We start from the raw sequence: 22953 nt of genomic DNA on the forward strand, positions 1-22953 counted from the left end.
CGCACATCCTCAAAAATTCATGTATACCCTCCACCACTCCCTCCTTCCCTTCACCAACTAATAGAAAATCATCCATATAATACACCGCCCTCTGCTTATTTACCCACTGCTGCCATATCCAATGTAAAGCTGTGCTAAACTTTTCAAAAATGGCTCAGGCTACCGAACATCCCATTGGCATGGCTTTGTCAAAGTAAAACTTGTGCCTTTCTGTGTTGGAGGGAAGCCTTTTAGCTTATCAGTGGGAGTGGTAAGCACTAGGTAACCTATCTATCACAAGAGGAGTGGTTTCTGGCCCATAAATTGTAGTTTATTGGCCGTTTTTGCAGTTTTTCCATCTCTTTCAACTTTCTGGTTCAAAAGCCCACTCTTGTTTCCCACCTTTCCTCTAACTAGTCTAGTCCAGATACAGATTTGCTGTACTCTGGACTGTTTGTAAACTTCTGAGTGGTGCTAAAGTCTGCTCTTCAAATTTTCCCTTAGATCTGCTAGTTCTCTCCTCTTCTGCACTTTTGTTAGCTTATTAGTCTAGCACTTAACCAGACATCTTGTAGCAATTATTGTAGCACACAAAAGTGCTACCAGCACTAAACATTCTACAAAGAAACTGCGCCAGTGCTTATTATTAATGCCTAACCCTCCAGGCATGTCTAAAGATCAGTCCCATTTGCTTTCTCCTATTAACCTGGTGAACTTGGGCATCCTGAGGCAATGTAGCAACTGCCTCATGTACACTGACAACCATCTCCTCTTACCTCCCAACATTAAGACTTGAGAGAGATGCACTTATATATCCAAACTGGAAGCCACACATGCTCCAGATAAGACCAGTATAGCTAGTCAAGAGAAGGTCAGCACTTGCACCACACCACATGGAACACTTAGCCCTCCAGAACACACACCAGCACTGCCTTCACATAAAAACACAAATCACACACCCACCTTCATAGAGGCACTCAATAAAAATCTACCCAAACAACAGAGACCTCCAAGGCAGAAATGCACTCGACCACCACAACACAACACTAATCACAAGACACATAACTCTCTTAAACAGTGTGCCACTCTACCAAAGCCCCTAAGGCAAAACAGCATGCCCAACACACTACTCTTAGGTGACTCAATAGTGAGGCATACTGATGCCCCACTCACTAGGTTGAATAAGGAGAAAGTAACAGTCAGCTGTTTGTCAGGTGCCAGGACCTGCCACATAATGCACGTACTCAGGTCCCTCAACAGCAGGTACAAATATGACTCTGTCATTGTATATGTGGGTGTGAATGACCTGAGATGTACCTTCCTGGACTACATGAAAACAGACATGGAGGAGCTCTCAGATTATGTAGCCTAGGCGGGTATGATCCTAGCCCTGAGCAGCATCCTACCATCACCCAGAATGATGCAACAGTACAAGCAGAAAATTATTGATTTTAACAATTGGCTAAGTTTCTGGTGTCATTCTAAGGGGATCCAGTATATGTCTGCCTGGGATGACATAGGTTTCATAGGTGCATACTAGGCTAATGGCCCTGGAGCCTTTACAAGCCTAGACCATAGGATTACCCTGGCATCATGCCACCTGACCTTAGTTCCTAGTGCTTCTGTTGAGTAGAGCCACTGGAATGATCCTTGGGGTGAATTTTCTATTTCCCATCCACTCATTAAGATTTCTCTTGAAGAGGGCCAGTGAGGTGCTCTGCTTGACATGCATGGGAAGTCTATTCCATAGCATGGGCAATCTCTGGGTTATGAACCTGTCCCTCCAGATTGTGGTAATGAGGATGAGGTCTCTGGAGCGTATGTTGCGGAGGGATTGGGATTTCTTTAGCTGTAGCATTTCTAACAGAGCTGGGTCAGACATGGCTTTGTAAGTCAAGCAGAACTTGCCTCTAAGTAGGCGATATGAGACAGAGAATAGTTGGAGTTTTTTGAGTCTGTCCATATAGGACAAGTGTTTAAGGCCTAGGATCCTCTTTGTGAGGTACATTTGCAGCCTCTCCAGTTGTTGCAGGTGTCTAGTGAGGTACATGCCAAATGGGGCATTGTACTTGATGATTGGCCTAATGAGGGAAGAGTAGAAGGAGCCAATGACCTCTTTCTTCCTGGATGCAAAACCCTTAATAATGAGATGTGCCAAATAGAAGGACTTTCTGACCACAGTGGCAATGTGGTGGTCAAAGAGAGGTTGCTGTCAACCTGTGTTCCCAGATCTCTTATAAAGCCTTCTGTGTTCAGTGGACTACCACTGATGTGGTAATTCACTGACTCTATGGTAGTAGGTGTAAATGCATTGAGAGATTTAATTTTAAGCGCAGATGATACAGGGTTTGAATCTAGGTGTATCCAATACTTTTAAATATGTATTTATAATGCAACTAAATAATTCTTTAGTCTACTGTCACTGTGTGTTAACTAAGTGAAATGTGTTTAAACAACATTGCAAGGAGGTAATCTCACCAATGGAGAGTCATTCACCATTGCTCGTCACTGGTTAGCAATGCCAACTCTGTGAAAACACAGAAGTCAAAAAGTGAAGGGCTTCATTGGGTTTTCACTTATGTGTGTGTTGTGTGATTTTTTTACCAGATTAAAGGTTTTAAAATGAGGTAGATAGGAAAATGTGAAATGGGGCAGGCAGGGGGAAGAAAAAAGGGAAATCAAAATAGAAATGTGCAGGAGGGAATTGGGAAAGAACCATAGGTATCCACTTCTTCATCTGTATAAAATGGAACTAAGTATAGGATATTAGCTGAATTTGGGCTAGCACCTCAACAAAAAGGGGTGACAACAATGTAATCATGTTGTACAGTCAACTGGACCTAATCAAGTGTGTTGAAAATATACCTGTGCAAAGTGGAGAGCTCTGCATGGGGGTGACTTTTTTGTGGGACAGGTGTCCATTTTTATTTTTTACGTCATTGGGTAAGGGATGTAGGTATTTCTGGGTTAGGTAAGTGGGGTAGGTGAAAAAGCAGATGTAGACAAACAAGAGAAACAAAATAAGATACAGGGATGGTGAGGGACACAAGTTGGGGGACACTATGATAGGAGATAGGGAGGGGATATCAGATGCCCATGCCTGTCAAACATGGGGACAACAAGAATCTAGTCCTCACCCACAGGAATAATATCAGTCACCTTACTCCACTGGCTGTTGGAGTGCTTGATCTTTTCTCCTACAGACCATAAAAGACAGCATCCTCACCATCTGGTGTTGGCATGCATCAATGGTGCTGTGCACAACCCTACACACCAAGCCTGGCATCTCTTGGCAGGTGACAAAATCCGCACCTCTGCCACTACTCCTGGAGAGTACCTCAGCACCAGCTGCTGGGTAGTGATTTCTGATGTGGATGGCCCAGGTAGTGCAGGAGCAGCAGAGGCAGTACTGTCAGTTTGGGTTTCAGATGTGCTGGGCATCATTGCAGGAGCCAGTGGATTGGGGAGCCAGGCTGAGCCATGGGGGTTGTCCTACCTCCCTGTGCTGTAAAACATTTTGTGATTTATCAGAAATGGAAGACATGGAAGTGTTTTGACCACACATATAAAAATAAAAAAGAGTTAAGGGTTGGGGTATGAGAAAAAAAGAGATAGTTAGTACCATCATATGTGACACAATGCATTATCACAATAGTAAAATATTTATTTATACTTTTACATTTAAATATACTTCTTAAGAACTACAAACAATAACTAATGATTGCTCAAAGTAATATTTGCAATGTGCATATATTGCACATATGCTTGATCAAATTATACAGACTAATTAACAGCAGGTCATTTATGCCACTTCTGCTAAAATTATTATGTAATATTTTAAATGATTTTACTATATATTTGTTACTTGTGGTATTTGAACCCACAGTGTCTGACTACAGTATTAGACTTGGCTCTTACAGTTGGCTTGTGCTGCAGACTGAAGTATACATGCTTGATTTTACAGTTAGGATATGCATGCTTAATTTGCTACTACTTTATAGAAAAGCAGTACTTTAGGTAAAATAACAGTTATGGTATGCTGCATACACACCCCTTGCGTCCCTCAGTCTCTCTAAATGCTCAGAATGGGCCTCCCTGTTTTCCATTATCTTCTGTTTGGTTGTGGAATAAAATGAAGACAACAAGAGAAGTGCATTAATCACACAAGTCTTGCATATATGCAGCTGCCTATCTAGTTTTGATTCTCTTTATCTGTATGCTTACACAACTGTGGGATGTCAGCAGTCCTAAACTCAGCCAGCCACTGGTTGAGTGTATCCTGTTTGCATCTTTTGAGGTCATTAAAATGGTGCCTGCACTATTCTTCAGTGTGTGGAATACCAATCACACTGGAGACAGCCTTGGCCAGATGATTCCATGCCTCAAACTTGTACTGGGAACCAGTATATTCCCCCTGCAAGAGCCTTCAGCTGTGTTGCTTTACAAGGGGTCCAGTAAAGATTCTGGACTCAACAACCCACCTCTGCATCCTAAATTGGGCACCTTCCCTTCTACCTCTAGACATCTCTAATAGTGCTTTCCTGGCAATTCCTGTTATCGCATTTACTACTAGTGCGCAAACCAGAACAATGATCTCAACTGCATTTGTGAGATATTAAGCAGAGAACAACAGTGCCAAGCAGAGAGGAAAGCAGTTCTTGAAATAGGAGAGTCAGTCTGACAGTTGGCATTAGTTGAAGGGCTGTTTACTACTGTAACTGTTAGGTAATATAACTTTGCAGGCTTGTATTAGGATTATAGCTTTTATGACCTGACATTTTTTGTGTGACTTTACACACTGATAAAATGAATATGTACAATGTGGGATTCATACCTATCCACCGAGGCAAAGCATATTCTGTAAGATAGATGATTTTTCATTCTTGCCACAAAAGAAGTGCTTGTTGGACATGCTCATTAATTATATATAAATACACATAATAGAGTGAGGGGTTCACCATGTATGTGTGTGACCTGAAAAGGTCCTAGTTTATATATTCATGTGTGTTTAACTATCATTCATGTCTGAATGCCATACAAGGCCAGAGAAGACAATTATAACTACAGAAACAAAATATGCAGTATACTTTCTGTCATACATATCGTACATGTGAGCTCCACTGCTATACATACTTATTGTATTTTATATTTATGTTTATTTTTTTTTAATTGAGTGGAAAAGCATTAATAAAATGGGGAGTGTGGTAGATTAGAACCCTGGCTCACCTGTATTATGAGCATTGACTTATACAAGTTGCCACAGGGAAGGTTGGACTACAAGTGTATTTTTTACAGTCAATGTTGTGCAGAGTGCTCATTGCAAATGAGATCTTGTTTGTCAGACCTGCTCATTAGTTATACATATGCATGAAAAGGTATAAACATGTATGTGTGTGACATGACAGTTCAGAAAATCAATGTGTAATTGTAAAACCATACTTCTACTGATACCAACAGTAACACATTCAATATATATTTGATATCCTGTGTATGGTCAATGCACCCACTGTAGATAGTTATTTCTATGTTTAATTATTGTTTTCATGTTCATTTTAATATAAAGTAATCTGGAACAATAGGAGTAAAACTTGGACTTTGCTGGATTAGAACCCAGGCTCACATGTAGTGCAGCCCTACATTTACACCTGCTGCAACAGAAGCAGATAAGAAACAGCTGCATATTTTCAGTCATTTTTAAGTATGTGTGCTCACTGCCGCACAATGCTGCTTACCAGGTTTGTGTGGTGGTAAACCATAAAGGATACAATGTATCCATTTTGAAATTGTCTACTGTCTTCTTCCTGTTTGTCAGTGTTCTAGACTTGCAGGTGTTGGGGAAGGTTGCTAACCACTGTTCAACGTAGCTTAGAGTGTTTGTGTGGTGTGAAGCAAAAGATGCAAAAATGTATCATTTCATAACTGAAAATGTCTTCTTCTTGTTTGAAGATGTACTGTCTGCTTCATCTGTGTGCTATTAGTCCAGGTTTGTACAAAGTTAAGTGACACGCAAATGTGACAAACAAAGCTCACCTTGTTTTATCCTTGTGAGCAATGTTTTGTAGGTTTTATCCTTAAATTACAAGTGTTGGATTTGAATTGTGATCTACAGATACTATATACTGTGTAATTCACCATGTTTAGGAGGTGTGCCATGCATACACATGATACACACATATAGTTTATGTAGCCTTTATAATAGTAGTACATTACAGGGTATTTATTGGATTTATCAGTTCTCAGTGTTTGTTCTAAGCATCACATGACACAAATAGTGATATTTAAAAAAAATAAAGGAAAAAAATAAAACATTACAAAAGAAATGTTAGAACACATTAAAGAAATGTATCTATGTCTGCATTTAAACTGTGACACCAATGAACCTAGAAACACAGTAAGGGTGTCTTATCCCTTTTTGCCACAGAGACAGCTTTGCAGCAAGAATGAAAATAATTGTGTATACAAGGATGTCGCAAATCACCCACAGTATTAACAAGACATGTCACAGTTGAGCACTCTCAGTTATTTGGCCATGTGTTCATTACATATTTAGTGCAATAAGTATTCACACCGCCATTTATGAGTATTGTTTGCAGCAATGCAGCTCTGTCCTCTCATTGTACTGTGTTTATTCTTCTCTTATATGAGCATTAATCTCAGACATGCAGTCTGTAAGGCATTTTGTATCATTGTCCTTAAAATGTATGAGATATTAAATGACAATAATATACAGTTTTCAACAAAGCCAGGTGAATTTGGATATTAGTGAACAGAAAATGAGAAATGTGTGCTGCTTACTTACATTTAAAGCCTTGATACAGTTAATTATACACTTTGTAAGTATAACCTGGCTGACACACCCACTGCAGGTATGGAGTTTGAATTGTTGTTCTGTATTCCTTCCCCTCCCACTAATCATTCACAGTTGCAATCCATTAGCAACAAACACTGAGGTAGTGCCTACCCTATGTTTACATCTGATACGCAAAGTCAAAAGTTTGGGATTCAGCAATTCTAAAGAGTTAATATCTCATTTGCATGTTCACCATGCTCAGGCACCTGAATCTACACCTTAAGAATGTAACCGTGTAGCTAGGGAACTTAGTGAGGAGAATTGTGTATATAAGGAACACAGAGGATTGATATTCCTTTTAATTTATCTCCACAGAAAGCTTCTTATGTTGCTAAGATATTACCGTATTTTTCAAGTGCATGCTAGATATGTTCACATGTTACAAAGAAAATATGTTTTATATATGCATTAGAAATTGAAGACTTTTATCTATATACACTTATTATATTTCACCCTACTAAGGCAAATTGTTTTTGCAGGCATTACCTTCACAGATAGACAGCCTTATTAACTGTCATCACAAGTGCTATTGTTAAAACAGGTTATCTTACAGTCTTCTATCTTATTTCATGGAAATGTCATCATCTTCTTTCGGCTGTTCCCGGTAGGGGTTGCCACAGTGGATCATCTGTTTCCATTTCTTACTGTCCTCTGCATCTTGCTCTGTCACACCAACCACCTGCATGTCCTCTCTTACCACATCCATAAATCTTATCTTAATCCTTCCTCTTTTCCTGTTACCTGGCAGTTTCATCCTTAGTATCTTTTTTCCAATATACTCAGCATCCCTCATCAGCACATGTCCAAACCAATGTAATCTTGTCTCTCTGGCTTTGTCTCCAAACCTTCCAACCTGGGCTGATCCTCTAATATACTTATTCTTAATCCTGTCCACCCTAGTCACACCCAGTGCAAATCTTAACATCTTTAACTCTGCCACATCCAGCTCAAACTCATGCCTTTTTGTCAATGCCACTGTCTCCAACCCATATAACATAGCTGGTCTCACTGTCCTCTTGTAGACCTTCCTTTTCACTCTTACTGGTACTCGTCTGTCACAAATCACTCCTGACACTCTTCTCCACCCACTCCATCCTGCCTGTACTCTCTTCTTCACCTCTCTTCCACACTCACTGTTACTCTGAACTATTGATCCCAACTATTTAAACTCATCCACCTTCACCACCTCTACTCCTTGCATCCTCACCATTCCTCTGTCCTCCCTCTCACTCACACACATATATTCTGTCTTAGTCCTGCTGACCTTCATTCCTCTTCTCTCTAGAGCATATCTCCATCTCTCCAGGGTCTCCTCCACCTGTTCCCTACTCTCACTACAGATTACAATGTCATCTGCAAACATCATAGTCCATGGGGACTCCTGTCTGATATTGTCTGTCAACCTGTCCATCACCATTACAAATAAGAAAGGGCTCAGAGCTGATCCTTGATGTAACCCCACCTCCACCTTAAATGCATCCGTCACTCCCACCGCAGACCTCACCACTGTCACACTACCCTCGTACATATCCTGTACCACTCTTACATACTTCTCTGACACTCCTGACTTCCTCATACAATACCACAACTCCTCTCTAGGCACCCTGTCATATGCTTTCTCTAAGTCTACAAAAACAATGCAACTCCTTCTGACCTTCTCTGTACTTCGCCATCAACACTCTCAGAGCAAACATCGCATCTGTAGTGGTCTGTCCCGGCATGAAAGCATACTGCTGATCACTAATCATCATGTCCCTTCTTAACCTAGCTTCCACTACTCTTTCCCATAACTTCATGCTGTGACTGATCATTTTAATCCCTCTGTAGTTACTACAGCACTGCACATCACCCTTATTCTTAAAAATCGGTACCGAAATACTTTTTCTCCATTCCTCAGGCATCCTCTCACTTTCCAAGATTTCATTAAACAATCTGGTTAAAAACTCCACTGCCATTTCACCTAAACACCTCCATGCTTCCACAGGTATGTCATCTGGACCAACAGCCTTTCCATTCTTCATCCTCTTCATAGCTATCCTTACTTCCTCCTTGCTAATCCATTGTACTTCATGATTCACTATCCCCACATCATCCAACCTTCTCTCCCTCTCATTCTCTTCATTCATCAACCCCTCAAAGTACTCTTTCCATCGCCTCAACACACACTCCTCGCCTGTATGTTTCCCTCATTATCCTTTATCACCTTTACCTGCTGCACATCTTTCCTAGCTTGGTCCCTCTGTCTAGCTAATCAGTACAGGTCCTTTACTCCCTCCTTAGTGTCCAACTTTTCATACAACTTTTCATATGCTTTATCCTTAGCCTTCGAAACCTCTCTCTTTGCCATGCACCTCATCTCCTTATACTCATGTCTACTTTCTTCATCTCTTTGACAATCCCACTTCTTCTTTGCCAACCTCTTTCTCTGTATACTCTCCTGTACTTCCTCATTCCACCACCATGTCTCCTTATCGTCCTTCCTCAGTCCGGATGTCATACCAAGCACCTTTCTAGCCATCTCCCTTACTAGCTCTGCTGTAGTTACCCAGCTATTTGGTAACTCTTTACTGCCACCCACTGCCTGTCTTAACTCACCCCTGAACTCCACCTCACAATTACGCTTTTTCAATTTCCACCATTTGATCCTTGGTGCTGCCCTCACACTCCTCCTCCTCTTCTTGATCAGCAACGTCATCCTACAAACCACCATCCTATGCTGCCTAATTACACTTTCCCCGGTCACCACTTTACAGTCTCCAATCTCCTTCAAACTGGCCCTCCTACATAAGATATAATCCACCTGTGTTAATTTTCCCCCACTCTTGTATGTCACCCTATGCTCCTCCCTCTTGTTAAAATACGTATTCACCACAGCCATGTCCATCCTTTTTGCAAAATCCACTACCATCTGACTTTCTGCATTCCTTTGTTTAACGCCACGCCTACCCATCACTTCCTCATTCCCTCTGTTCCCTTCACCAACATGCCCATCGAAATCTGCTCCAATCATGACTCTCTCACCTTTGGGTACAGTCATCATCACTTCATCCAACTCACTCCAAAATTTTTCTTTCTCATCCATCACACACCCAACTTGTGGAGCATATGCGCTAACAACATTCATCATTATGTACAGAACTATATTGTCAATGATACAGGGGTGTGCTGGGCACAGTGATGGGTGACAGGCAGTGGTATGTAATTGACTTTTCTGTTTTATATGTCTACACATTTTGTGAGCATTGTGTGGAAAGCATCTATAAGAAGTGATATATGTGGTATTCCCTGGATTTTGAAACTGTCATTTTTGGGGATGGGGGAGCCAAGTACCATTTGTATGTTGCCATAGCAAATGTGTGTTTCAAAAGTTTTGCTCTTGCAGTTATGTAGTCATCCTTGTTGTTTCTATGGCAGACAATACAGTACTCCACTTATATTCCTTGCTTTGGCCCAAACATTGGTTTGTGTATGAATGTGATATGGTACAAAAACAACATTACATCACACACCATCTACTTGCTTACATTAGCATGTAACAGTATGCGAGGATATGCTACTCTTTTGTGTTCTTACACATTTATTTTTCTATCCCAGGTTCAACACTTACCTTTGAGTCTAGCAGTTACAAGACTTTTAATTTGGGGCTGTGTGTCTGATGCTAGCAGTGCATAGCCATTACATGGGTAAGCAAAGGTTGTGAGCATTGCCTGGCATCAATGTTACTGTATGTGTGTGCATAGGATGAAAGTTATAGCCCTTTGGGTGATGGGAGTGTGTGCTACCCATTGTCTCTTGGACAGTGAAGGGCATATCATGCACAGCTACATCTGCCTACACCTACAGCAGCTGCTGGTTACCCCTTTGACACATCATCTGCATGTGGTTGTGGTAACCTTGCCAGAGGTGGTGGGATGTGTGGACCTTCCCTTTGCTGTTCCTGCTGCAGCAGCTTTCTCAGGACAATGTTGTGAACCATGGTACAGACAGTGAAATTGTCAGCACATGTATGGGGATTGCACTGCAGGGCTTCCCCAGTTGTATCTATGCACCAGAACTGTAACTTCAGGACTTCAGCAGCCCAAACACATGCTCTATGCTATTTCTTGTTTGAGTGTGTGCCTTGTTGTGATGTTCTTCTGTTGGTGTGTTTGTATTTCTGATGGGCATCATCAGTCAAAGTTTCAGCATGTAACTTGCATCTGTCAGTAAATGACCCTGTAGGATACCCCCCCCCGAAAACATCTGATATAGTTGTGAGTTAACTTTGAAATAACATCTTGTGTGGATGGGTCTTAATTAACTGTTTTACTTATTTTATGGCTATACTGACTGTCAGTAACATTTTACCTGTATATGTGTCTTTAAACTGAAGTGCTTAATACAACTATGTCATGTGATTAGTTTTATGGTTTGAATTTACTATTTAAATAAAGGCATTAGATTTCTCTTTTTTTACACACTGATGATCCCGAAAGCTTTGTGATTTTTTTTCCTGTTTGGAATAAACGCTGTATTTTACCTTAACATTTCCAGGCTTTGGATTTTTTTACTTTAGTTTTGAGTTGTGCCAGATATGTGTGTTGTGGTAACTGCCTGGGTTGCCAGCACACACATTCAGGATGATCCCCTTACCGTTACATATGACCTGGCAGTAGATGGAGTGGAAGTCCTTTCTATTTATGTACATCCTTCCCTGTTTCCCGGGTGGTGCTTTGATTTCTGCATGTGTACAATCTATGGCAACCAGGAATTCAGGGAAGTGTGCTACAAGGTAGAATTCCTGCATAGTTGTGGCTCTGTCCTCTGGGGTGGAGGGAAGATATAAGTACTCATTGGCAAGTTGTAACATATTATTCAGAAATTGGAGGATCTTGGATGCTGATGCCTGTGACACCTCCAAAATTTCCCCTGTTTGTCTCTGGAAGGTTTCTGCATCTAGTATTGTAAGTGCTACACATTCCTAAGTCTGCACTGGTATTGGTTCCCCTCAATTTGCCCTTGCACTCAGATGAGGATGACAGAGGTTGAAGAGTTCCTGTAGTTTGTCTCTACCCAGTAGTGCTCTACAATCTTCATATCATGCAGACCATGGATGGTTAATCGGGGTTTGTGAGGATATTAGATATTGTTATCTGTGCTAGCATGACTCATTGAAATTTTGTAAATAATTGTAAATTACCATGTGTTACATATGCCAGCATGACTAGCAATAATTTTGTAAATAAGTTTATCTTTTCATTATCACTCTAATTTATGCATGATGTTTGACCAAATGTACATGTTCTTTGTGGGGAGAATTCTAAATGCATGTTATGCCAGAGTCAGCTGACCTAGATGTGATGTTATTTTTTGCCAGAGCTGGGAGAATAGAATCTTCACTGCAGCTATTTGTTTACTTTTCAAAAGTCTGATATGAGAGTAGAATTCCCAGGGCAGTTTCCTGTTACTTTTGAAAAAGGTCTGATATAAAAAGCAGATTCTGAGTCAGTTGTTCAGTTATTGTTCAGTAGTTGTTTTCCAGAGCTGTTCAGCAGTAATAATCCAGTTGTTTCCAGGAGAATAGCTCCATTCGCTGAGAACAGACAACAGCCTGAAGTGTGGACATAATTTCTCATTTTACCATGTAGAAGTAAGTATAATCTTGCCTTGCTAAGTTATTTAGATTAAATAGGGACAGTTAATCTTCAGATAGTCAAGGAACTACTGCTAGATAGTTAGAGGTTTTCTAAAATCAATGTGAGATCTAGCCTACAGTATTATTTTCATATTTCCTGTGTGTGAAACCGTGATGTTTATTGGAATCAGTTATTCAATATTTATATGTTTTAAATTGTTTTATTTATTAGTGAATGTTTTACTACCGCTCATTGTGGCTAGTTATTTAGTTAATATTTTTTAATAACTTGAGAGTGTTTATGCTTATTGCAATAACACTAGGGCCACTCTGAAAGGCCTTACTGCTTGGGATACATACTACCATTTGTTTCAATATGTATTTTACGCAATATAATTGAACATTCTTTTTGAAGGGTATTGTGGTATTTGATGGGTTACAGCTGTAACCTTGTAATCTGGGCAAAGAAACACAGCAGGTAAATCTGCATTAGTCTTTTCCGAGAGTGTGTGTATGTGTGAATATCAGACATTTAAGAGTGAGTGTGTCAGCTATAACTGTGACAGACTACGCTGTGTTGATTAGTGTGGAGACTCATTTGGGGACCTCAAGTGAAGTATATAGTCAAGTCCCACATTTTGGAACCTGTTTCCAGTGTACTCTTATGGGAAATTGTGTATTTCTATCCTTGCTTTTAGTGACACTCTCTTAACAGATACAGTGGTGAGGATTGAGACTCCTTAGTTACTGCCCCAGAGTGAAGAGGGCTCATCACAAATTGTTGCCAGCAGTGTGGGATATTAATTGAGCTTTAGTAGCCTGTGAGTAGTTGTCACCGAGATGTGCACTCTTGACAGCCACAAGATAAACATATAAAGTTTTATTACCACAGCAGTTTTATTCATTTTTTTAGTCATTTTAGTCAGGGACAGCAGGAAAAGATATCAAGAGAGGATTATAGATAGCTGACAAGGAACCAGTCAGCCAAAGTGTGTGAAGCCAAAGGACTCTTGCATGCCAACCTGACTACGGAAGCAATGATCTCAGCCTTAGTTGCAGCTGCAGAACAAACCAGCAACTCAGAGGATATCCAGTTTGGCACTAGGGATATGCAGCCTTCAGAGACAAGACAGTTCACCTTTTCCTCAGAGGACTTAAAAATTCATTTGAAGTTAAGGAGACTTGAATTGGAGACCAAAGAGAGATTGTGACATTTGGAGATTGAGGAGAGGAAGAAGCAATGTCAGCATAAACTGGAGGCTGGAGAAAGGGAGAAGCAGTCTTAGCATTTGGAAATATAATCAGAGGAGACACTGCAGTGTTTGGAGACGGAAGAAAAAGAGAAGCAGAGACAGCATGAAAAGGAGCTTCTAACCCTTCAATGGGGTCATGGAGATAATGGGGAAGGGAATGATTGAACCCCAGAAGCCATAAACATCAGTAAACTTTTTCCTCAGTAAAGGGAGGGAGATGACATTCATCATTTTATTTATGTTTGAGAGGGTATGTACACAGTATAATGTTGATGAAGGGCTCTGGGTATGGTTCCTGACCCCCTTTTCTCCATGGTAGAGCTGTTAATGCAATTGCTAAACTATCTGATATTGGTTGTTTGAATTATGATTGTGTAAAACAATGTTTACTTGATTGTTTCAAATTAATCCTGAAATATGCATGAAAAAAATTTGTGAACATAGACACAGTGCAGATGAAAGTGTATGTGATTACATTGCTGATTTAAGTACTTACTTTCACAGGTGAGTAAGTGGGTGTCAGGTCACCACTTTTGAAGTACTGGCAGACCTTTCGCTTAGGGAACAAGCTCTCAGTACTTTGCCTGGAGACACAAGGATCTGGTTGGCAGACCGAGAATGTAATTCTGCAAATGAGTTGGGGGCATACCTCTCATACATAATAATGCAAAACCTGTTATTCTAGCAACTATCTGAATTTACAGGAGCAGTGCTTAAAATCTGTCCCTATTTTTGGTCCTTTGTCGTCCCCCCCCCCCCCCATTATTTTTGGCTTTGTCCAGATTTCTTGCTCTGAGAGATTGAGAGGTATGGTGGAAACTGAACTACTAAATCAGGCAGGTGAAGGGAGCATTACTTACAAAAAAAAAACAAAAAGCAATGGCCTAAACTGATGTTGGAGAAGAGGTGCTGCACATGAAACGATGCTAAATACTGAAATGGAAACAAGTTGAAAGTATATCTTTTAAACCAGTGAAGTGGGATAAATCAGTAATGGACCCTTCAAAGGCACCTGAGCCACAAGGCACTAAAAGTTAAAAAAATTACAAAATGGGAACTCAGTACACTGTTCGCAACCAAAATGTCTTAATAAAACCAACATATAATACAATTAATGGCATGTTCCCATTCAAATGGCACCCTGTGTACCTGTAGGAGCAGTACTCAATTAGTATAACACTTCAATGTAACACAGTAGCTATTACATCCAGCATTATTAAAATAAGCCCATGACCGCTACAATTACATACAAAACAAAACAAACTATTCTGCATATAAATGGTTAACATTAAGCACAAATATTACAACAGAGGGAACCTAACAAAACACATAAAAAGTAAATAAACTTCAAATACTAGGGGTTGTTTATATACTGCTTCTGCTGTAAACTCAAACAAATGACCTAAACATATCTCTAGTATTGTTAACACCATTATGGACTATCTGTCAACTGTTAAATGTAGAAAAAATAGTAGACGTTGTTTTAGAATAAAATAAAAAAAAAAAAAAAAAAACAAGAAAAAGAAACAAGCATGTATACTTTTATTTATTTAATAACACACCCCATTCCATAAGAAGCAGGCACACAATGATGGAATCATCCTCCGTGAACAATTTAAAGACGAAAATCAAGCAAGCAGCATGTCTCTGAAGAAACTGCACAGAAAGGGTCACGCAGACACATACAAAACATGAAGACTTCATACAACAGTAAACAAAGAGCATGAGTGAACATGGCTAGCAATAATCATGCCTGCCATTATCTTTAAAACAAAGTAATATGTGTACAGTTATATGATAATTTAGAGAAATCATCCAAAATGAAAGCAACAAAATATACTTATACCCACATTATAAACCTGCATACATATTTACAAACTAATGATGCAAGGGTTACACAATATGTAGTTTCATTAACAATAGGCAGAATATGCAAGCTAACTGACACCACTACCAAAGATACTTAACCGGCAGATCATCTAGAACACTTTACTTATGAAAACTAACCTTGCCAGCAGCGAAGCTGAGAAGAGTAATGAAACTCGGACAGCTCATAGCAGCAAAACAGTAAACTGTTGAAGTTACAAAGGACAGCTTCCATCCCAGTAGGAGTCACCCCAGGTGGTAACACTTGAAATTTAAAGAAAACAGTGCTAACATCCCTTGATGCAGACACTAGTACAACATTGGCTAAAGGCATATCGATCTTTTACATTACCATTTCAGTGGGCAGCTAACTGTTTTCAATACATTACCTACTGCACAATGATACACCTCACAGCAATAACAACCGAACAAAATTAAAGCACTGTAGATAAGAAGTATTCCTGTAAAGATGCACACTGTCTATCCTCCAGAAAGCAGTGTACAGTCAGCCAATACTACAGAATTACCCAGAGCTTTACCTTTATTGCTGTAATACAATAATGTATAATAAGGAGAAAAAGCAAAATGTGCAAAGAATCCACAATTAAGCAATAATAACTGGCAAGCATCATCAAACAAATAGCAACTAAGGAAACAAACAGAAGAAGAAAAATGAGGGGATACTTAGTAAACACAACCTTGCTGCATGTTGCTGGGGATGGGGTGCAAACTGGTAAAAATATTTCTCGATAACCATCATTGTGCTAACAATAAATGGCTCTAGTCTTCCCCCATTACAAACAGACAGGACTTCAGCAGCCAAAGTCACTTTCTCCACTCTCCTCTCTCCAGCCTCATGTATTTCTTGTAGTAAGTGCATCAAAATACCAAATAGTAAATCTGGGCAACAGCAGCTCATCAACACAAGCGGGTTGGTTCCAGCACCATCTTTTTTCCTGACTGCTGCTACCCTCATTCCACAGCAGTAGAGTGTCATTGGCATCCAGATCAGTGATCACCCACAGCCAGCATGCTGTGTGGTTACCTACATCATCACCCATGGTTTGAAACTCCTACCAAAGTTTCTGATATCAACAGGCAGTCAGGCACTGCCTCACAAGCTGGTGTCATCACAGACAGCCCTGCACATTGATGATGCTGCAGGATATGCTGGCGATGCACAATGATGTCAGCCATAATTTAAAATTGGTAAGTAAAAGAAAAATTGGGAATTGAAGGGGCTGCTCAGAAATTTATGACACCCCATTATTTTGGCCTCAAAAACCAGTAAATACCGAGGAATTTGGTACAGTTGAGAGGTATGGTTTGAGAGAAAATGGGATCTCTTCTTGGCATGCAGGGCACCAATGCATAAGAAAGGGATATCTAGTGCTGCACATGAACATAAGGGAACCCATGAGGGGCAGCCTAAACCACTCCAACAGAGTTCACTAGTAACAGGGGAAGCCACTAGTTCAAGCACGTGGTTAGGATCAGGGATTAGATGTTTCAAATGTAATCAAAGGGGCAATGTAGCATACAAATATCCATTGAAAAAAGAGTTGAAACAAAAAGTAAGGGAGCCAGCAAGTGGGAATGACAGAATGCCAGTGGTAAGTTGTCTGGAAACAACAGAGGTACCAAACTATCATCAAAATTTGTATGCTATCTTAGGGGATGGAACACAGGCCACTGCTAAAAGAAACACATCTTTTGTTATAACCATTGTAAGACCTGCAGTGGTCAAGGAGTAGCAGTACTTGGGCAGTCCACACCAGTCAAAGCTTTAGGTGGGACCCCATTCCAAATATTTTTGACCAGAGTTCATTTTCACTAGGAGGGTGGAAAATGGAACTAGTAGGTAGGTGTGTTTGAGGATATCCCTGAGATGTCTTAATAGGGAATGATTTTGATCATGTAGTACCTTCTGTGCATGCAGTTACATGAAGTCAATCTTGGAGACAGGCATGTAGGTCTAGTAGCCTGGTGGAGATCCAGACAGATCCTATGCCTGAAGCTGGAGCTGGTGAGGTGGTTAGTTCAGGAAGGGAGCTACCTTGTAGCTGTGAGCCTGAAGGTGAACAACAGCTGCTGGCAGGTAATAGTATTCTTGTGGGCATGGTGACTGCAAGGACAGAGGTGAGTGGTAGCATCCAGGCTGACAGTGAGGCACTGCTGTCAGAAGCTACTAGGCTTCCTGTGGAAGGGGAACTGGGAGAGGTTACAAAGACAGAGTTGAGATAGGCTCAGCTTTTGGATACTACTTTATAAGGCTTGAGATAGGTAGCTAAGGAGGCACCTGATGCTTAAGGAAAGAGGGAGTCTGTATCCCGGAACAATGGGTTACTGTATACAGAGTGGACCCTTGAGGGAGGGTTAGATGGTGCAGTAATATGGCAGTTGGTCCAGCCCACAGCCTACCATCTGGCACCTCTAGCCATAGTCCATCACATTCCTTTTGCAGGTCATATGGGCATAAAGCATCCTAAGAGACACATTATGCAGAACTTTTATTGTCCCAGCATTGCAAAGGATGTAACAGGGTACTGCAGGACCTGGGAGCAGTGCCAAAAGGTAGGCAGGAGGCAGAAACATATGTTGTACCATGCTGACATGATGTAATCATATCATGATAGGGAGGCCCTGATGCTGAGTATTTGCGGTGGATGGCAGGAGGAGTCTGAGGGATCTAGTGATTGCTATTCTCAGTTAGACTCAGACTGACACCTCTGTAGGAGAGGTAGCAATATCTCAGCAGCTATCCCCTATTCAGGTTAAAGAAATACAAACAGTGTTACATGTGTTTGGGGGCATGTTCACTGAGAAACCTGGGTGCATCCACCTAGTACAGCACCATGTGGATACAGGATGGCAAAAGCCTATTAACCAAGCTCCTTATAGGTTGCCTGAGTGAGTCAAACAGATTTTGAAGGGGGAAATAAAAGAGATGTTGGACTTGGGTGTAATTCAGGAGTCCAGTAGTCCTTGGGCTTCTCCAGTAGTGTTGTCAGTGTAAGATGCTGTATAGACCACAGAAAGTTAAACAGTTATACAGAGTCAGATGTGTACCCCATGCCTAGAACAGATGAAGGTTTAGAACAGCTGGGTGAGGCTAAGTATCTGACCACTGCTGAGCTGACCAAGGGATACTGGCAGGTGCCCTTGAGTCTTATTGCTAGAAAGATGTCAGCTTTTGTAACACCTTTTGGATTATACAATTTTACAAGGATGCCCTTTGGGATGAAGAATGCCCCAGCAACCTTCCAGAGGTTAGTAGATCATATCTTAGTAGGAGAAGGAGACTATCCTCCCGCTTATTTTGATGATATTTGTATTTATAGTTATTCCTGGCAAGAACACCTTCAAAATGTCAGGGAGGTCTTAAATTAAAAGGGAAGGGTTGCCCATTAAGCTTAGTAAGCATCAGGTGGGTATGGCAGAGTTCTCCTGCCAGAATATAAAGTTGGGAGTGGTAAGATTAGACCAGAACCTGCCAAAGTGGAGGTTATTCAGGTGTGGCCTGTCCCTGTTACCAAAAGGCAGGTGAGAGCTTTTGTAGGGACAGCAGAATACTATAGAAAATTTGTGCCCAACTATGATACAACAGCTGCACCCCTTACTGACCTAAAAAGGAAAAACATGCCTGATAAGGTAGTGTGGACCACAGATTGTGAGCAAGCATTCCAAAAGCTTAAAGAAGCTTTGGGAGGACCCCCTGCATTAGCCAGTTCAGATTACCACAATTAATTTGTTGTGCAGGTAAATGCTTCAAATTATGGGGTGGGTGCTGTACTCAGCCAAGTTTCCTTAGAGGGAGAAGAGCATCCCATGGTATATCCCAGCCGTAGACTGCAACCCATGAAGGAATGTTATGCAACTGTGGAGAAAGAATGCCTGGCCATAGTATGGCCATTGCAAAAACTTCAACCTTACCTATATAGAAGAAAATTCATTGTGGTTACAGACCATTAACCCTTCAACATGGTTAAATAGAATCAGTAAGCAAAATGCCATGTTACTAAGGTGGAACATAGGGTTACAAGCATATGACATGATGGTGCAACACTGTAGTGGGTAAATAATGCTAATGCAGATGGACTGTCAAGAATGGGTATGGGTTGATACATTTTCAGTCAGCCCCATTTTTTACAAGTGACAATTTTCCATGGTCACTTGAAAATCTAGCTTGAGTCTTCAAAGAGTGGAGAAATGTAGTATCTGTCAACAGAAAAGGAGAAAAAATGCCAAATTTAACCACTAGTAATCCAAAAAAGAAAGGCAAATAAATGGTAGGAGAAAACACATGGTGTTTACGGTGATATCAATAAAGCAGACCTGAAGAGGTTTTTACTGACAAGTTTGTGTGTTTTCTCCTACCGTTTGCCTTTTTTTATATATTGTTATCTATGCTAGCATGACTGGCTGAAGTTTTGTAAATAGTTGTAAATAATTGTAAATTACCCATTCATTCATATGCCAGCATAACTAGCTATAATTTTGTAAATAGATTTATGTCTTTTGATTATCATTCTGGTTTATGCAAGATGTTTGAATGTCAAACAGTGTTATTCTGGCTGACCAAATGTACAAGTCCTTTGCGGGGAAAATTCTGAATGCATGTTATGCCAGACTCAGATAACTAGATGTTATGTCATTTTGTGCCAGGGCTGGGAAAACAGAATCTTCACTGCAGCTTTTTGTTTACTTTTCAAACTCTGATATGAGAGTAGAATTCTCATGGCAGTTTCCTGTTACTTTTGAAAAAGGTCTGCTATAAAAAGTATGTTCTGAGTCAGTTGTTCAGCTATTGTTCAGTACTTGTTTTCCAGAGCCATTCAGCAGTGATAATACAGTTGTTTCCAGGAAAGTAGTGGATCCAGGGGCTGAGGACAGACAACAGCCTGGAGTATGGGCATAATTTCTCATCTTACCTTGTAGAAGTAAGAAAATAATCTTGCCTGCCTTTCTAGGTTATTTACATTAAATAGGGGCAGCAAATCTTCAGCTAGTAAGGGAACTAGAGCTAGGTAATTAGAGATTTTCTAAAATCAATGTGATATCTAGCCTACAGTATTATGTTCATATTTCCTGTGTGTGAAACTCTGATGGTTATTGGAATCAGTTATTCAGTATTTACATGTTTTAAATCTTTTTATTTACTATTAAAGGTTTACTACCTCTCATTGTGGCTGGTTATTTAGTCAATATTTTAATAACTTGAGAGCATTTATGCTTATTGTGCTAACACCACTCCAAAAAGCTGTACTGCTTGGAATACATGCTACCATTTGTTTCAATATCTATTGTATCCAATATAATTGAACACCCATTTTGAAGGTTATTCTGATATTTAACTGGTGGTAACCATTACCTTGTCATTTTGGCAAAGAAAAACAGCAGGTAAATCTGTGTCAGTCTTTCCTGAGAGTGTGTGTATGTGTGAATAACAGACATTTAAGAGTGAGTGTACCAGATATCTAGAACTGGGCACAGTGCTCTGCAGTGGTTAGTGCGGAGACTCGTTTGGGGACCTGGAGTGAAGCATATAGTCCAGTCCCAGGTTTTGGGACCTGTTCCCGGTATACTCTTAAGGGAAATTGTATATTTTCACCATGCTTTTAGTGACACTCTCTTACCACAAACAGTGGTGAATATTGAGACTCCTTAGTTACTGCCCTGGGGTAAAGACAGCTCATCACATATTGGTACACAGAGTCTAAACACCCTTCACTTTCTTGAACGAGGCTTATTAAAAGTAACAACAGCAGTATAGACTTTGCACATATAGTACACATGAATAAGAGCAACTGCAGCCTCTGACATAGTTTCTATGTAGTGAGGTTTCAGTGACTGTATTCCAATAAGTTTTGGAATTCACAGGGAAAACCCTACACTGAGTCTACACAATTGCTTTATAGCTTTTTCAATAGCTTCTCCCTGTTGAATTGGTTGATTAGCATACAATTCAGTTGCTTGTGTTGTAATTAGCATGTCACAGTGTTTTCTGTGTTTGCGCAGCTCTACACACTTTGTAAAGCCATTTACTATAGACAAAATGACACACTACCATGTACATTGTGCCACAATGTGCACACCATGTAGGCTTTATTGAATCCTCATCAAATTCTTTACTATGGATCTCTGTATCATCTTTGTTACTGTTGTTGTTGCTGCTGCTAGTCCATCCTTCTCTGTGATATCTGAACCACTTCTACCCATCTCATATTTCTCGTAACACTTATGCCTTTTTGAAATATTTTTATTACTTGGCTCCTCTGCCTTCTGTTGTTTTTACAGTAAGGATGTCATTGTACATACTCCTTTGTATTTCCCCTGCTTTTTAGACTTGGACAATGTTTTTACTCAAGAATTTACCTAATTTCACTTCTGTGCCATCTTCACTAATCACAGAGAACATGGGGGAATAACATGGTCTATTCTAAATGGGCTTCTTAACAATATCACTCCACTATAGGCTGATTCATGCTGTCAGTGAGTTCTTCACTGGACTCCAGTTGTTCAGAGTCCTTTACTGTCATGGATTGGAACCTACAGTTGCCTTGTTGACACAATCATTAAGGTCCAATGTTAATCTATTTTATTTTTCTTAATTATTAATTTATCATCTTCTTTAAGTACTTTAATAGTGATAAGAAACATTGTGTTCTTAATTTCTTGTGAAAAAGATGCTAAACATGGTTTCTGTAATAAAATGTACAGCTGTTATATTATTATTTTTAATTTCAAAAATATCAGAATCACAAGTGGAAATCAATGGTTTTAAATAAGCAAAGCCCATTTGCTCATTAATGCGATACCATTATAAAACATCTTACTAAAAGTATTCCCTGTCAGATGCTTCTCAACTTTCAGCTCTCTCAGAACATGCTTGTTATTTAAAATGGTCTGAAGATAAGTCAAATCTTACTGTTACCTATTATGGTGACTAAACAACAATTCCAAGTCCTTAAAAACAGATTTTGATGTAAGAGAAGCAACACCAGCACATGCACCCAGAGCATGGACAACACAGAAAGATTTGAGTGGGTGACCAATTCCAACAGCGTATGTGTTCAAGACATGGATGCCAAGGGGGCATGGCCAGGATGAGACTAGGATAGCAGCACTTTTCCTTCTGCTCTGCTACTACATATATTTCTAACAGGAAATTTTATTTCTAAACAACTCAGTTAACTGAATTATGATAAATGTTTGTGTCCTAAAGGATTATATCAAATTTTTTTTCTTAAAATTCAAACATTTTCCTGTCAAAATCTGCAAGAGAAAATGTCTTCACTTTATCCTGTAGCACCACGAGTTATACAAAGGCAGCATCATAAAACTTTTATGTTCAAAAAAGAGCTTCAGTCATTACTGACTAATATTCAAGA

The sequence above is a fragment of the Protopterus annectens genome, chromosome 1.part2 (assembly GCF_019279795.1).
Source record: "Protopterus annectens isolate FY-2018-M chromosome 1.part2, PAN1.0, whole genome shotgun sequence".
In the NCBI taxonomy this organism is placed as follows: Eukaryota; Metazoa; Chordata; order Ceratodontiformes; family Protopteridae; genus Protopterus; species Protopterus annectens.